The sequence below is a fragment of the Penaeus japonicus genome, unplaced genomic scaffold, assembly GCF_977035675.1.
Source record: "Penaeus japonicus unplaced genomic scaffold, GWHDUDI00000001_assembly GWHDUDI00000010, whole genome shotgun sequence".
NCBI classification, from domain to species: domain Eukaryota; kingdom Metazoa; phylum Arthropoda; class Malacostraca; order Decapoda; family Penaeidae; genus Penaeus; species Penaeus japonicus.
Genome location: NW_028234412.1, coordinates 14,634,980 through 14,637,479, shown reverse-complemented (window position 1 = coordinate 14,637,479; position 2,500 = coordinate 14,634,980). Strand labels below are relative to the sequence as shown.

Below are 2,500 nucleotides of genomic sequence, written 5' to 3'. Positions count from 1 at the left end.
TCTCTCTCTCTCTCACTCACACACAGACACACCGACCCCCTCCCCTCCCCCCCCTCCACATACAAAGAGCAGGGCGCAAGGGCCGGCCGAGCACTTGGGGAAAAAGGCTCAGGTTCGATGACAGACTTCCCTTCCATGATCATATTGTTTAAGCAAAGTGATGTCCAGAATGCAATCATCTGCATACGGACACGCTTCAGGGTTGCAAGGGTACCGGGTCATCTCGGGCTTGCAAATTAGAGTCCCTGGCGACACTGCCCCTGAGGGACACTTAGGGACGATTGTATGAGCATGATCGTCAGTAAACGGAGGTTGCAGACACGGTGGCCGGGTGTGCAACATCTGCCTGAATCAGGTGCTTTAAGGGGCCAGGCTGTACCCTTCGCAGTCTCTGTGGTTCCTCTTTTATTGCCTTTGTTTTTGTTGTTGTTTTCATTTACGTTATGATTATTATTGTTCTTGTTGTTGTTTCATTTTTGTTATCATTATGTTATTTTTAGAATCATTGTTGTTATTATTGTTATTGTTATTATTATTATCATTATCATTACCATCATGGCTGTTATCTTTGTTATTTATGTTGCTTTTGTTCTTATTACTGTTATTGTTGTGTTTGTCATTAGTGTTTTCATGATCACCTCCATTATTATTAATCTGATTATTACTTTTATTAGTATCATTATTGTTATTGACAGTAGTAGAAGTAGTCGTATTAGTGGCGTTATTATAGTTATTATGGTCGTCATCGTCATTATTATGATTATATTTATTACTATTTTTATTTGCTTTTGTTATTATCATCATCAATTGCAATTTCATTTCATGATCTAGGCAGAAAGATAGATGGAAGGAGAGAGAGAGAGAGAGAGAGAGAGAGACAGACAGAAGACAGACAGACAGAAACAGACATGGTCACGGACACGGACACAGACAGAGACAGACAAACAGACAATATTCTAGAAATAGCAATAATAATCGAACTGGTAGATGGAAATAGAACAAGAAAACAAAAATAAGAAATTGCACAAAAAAAGATAAATCAGAAAAATTAAAAGAAAAACAAGAACAAATCCGAGATAAAAAAATAGAAACAGATCGAAATGTCTTACTTCTTGATTATGTACCTATTACCACTGATCTTTTATTTTGCTTGGTTTCCTTAATTTTTTTTTTTTTTTTTTTTTCATTTGTCTCTCTGTGGTTTTGCTCATATTGCTTTGTTCTTTGATTTGCTTGAAGATTGATTGCGAGTGTGTGTTGGTGCGGTTAGCCGATTATCTTTTCGTCTCTTGCTTGAGTTTCGTGTTGCTTGAGTTTGATTTTGTTTTTCTTTTCTTTTTTCTTTTTTTTTGGGGGGGCTGTATTTTATTTTGTCTATCTGTTTATTTGTTTAAGTAGTTTTCTCGTTTTTTTTTCTGAAATCGTGGAGACTTACTGTACAGACATCCCGGGAATTGTTAAGTTTAAGTAATTTAGGTCTTGGAACCTGTATCTTTCTCTTCCTCTTCTCTATTTTTCTCTTTTTCTGTCTATTCCTCTCCTCCTCCTCTTCCTCTTCTTCCTCCCTTCCCCCTTCGTCCTCTTCTTGATTCTTTTCCTCATCCTCCTCCTCCTCCTCCTCTCTTCCCCCCATTCTCATCTCACTACCTCTGCCGACAAAGCTGTGAGAGCATTTGCATCATTGTGGTTGCACTTGTTGCAACAATCAGTTCTAAATTCTTGGCATGTTCATGCATAGACGAGAACGTGTAGAAGGCTGATCGTCAAGCAGTGTGGTATGTGTGCAATGGGCTGATGAAAATACAAAATGTGAGCATGAGAGAGGGAGATAGAGAGATGGAGATAGAGAGATATACATTAAATATATATATATATATATATATATATATATATATATATATATATATATATATCATCATCATCATCATCATCATCATCATCATCATCATCATCATCATCATCATCATCATCATCATCATCATCAGCCTGTATCAATCCACTGCAGGACGTAGGCCTCTCTCAATCTTTTCCAGTCATTCCGGTCTTGTGTCCTCTGATTCCAGTTTACTCCTGCGAATTTTGCTATTTCATCCCGCCATCTAGTCATTGGTCTTGCCCTGGGTCTCTTTGTGTCGTGTATTATCCATACTGTTGTTTTCTTTGTCCACCTATTGTCCTGTCTCCGATATATGTGTCCAGCCCACTGCCACTTTTTCTTCTTGATGGTCTTGAGTATATCCTCTACTTTTGTTTGCTGCCTGATCCATGTGGCCCTTTTCTTGTATCTTAAGCTAACTCCTAGCATTAGCCTTTCCATTCCTCTTGGGCACTTACTAATTTCCTCTCGAGTGCCTTGGTCGTAGTCCATGTCTCTGATCCATATGTCATGACGGGGAGGACACATTGGTCAAAAATCTTTCTCTTTAGACATAGCGGCAGACGACTTCGTAATATATTACTATGTTTACCGAAGGCACTCCAACCTAGCCTGATTCGCCGT

General features: G+C 38.7%; 1 protein-coding gene across 9 annotated transcripts in view; it reads left to right on the top strand.

Moving 5' to 3' along the window:
* The window catches only part of LOC122245868 (TOX high mobility group box family member 4-A), a 1,066,433-nt gene that overhangs the window by 540,370 nt on the left and 523,563 nt on the right, over window positions 1-2,500 (top strand). The gene's annotated exons all lie outside the window — the stretch shown is intronic.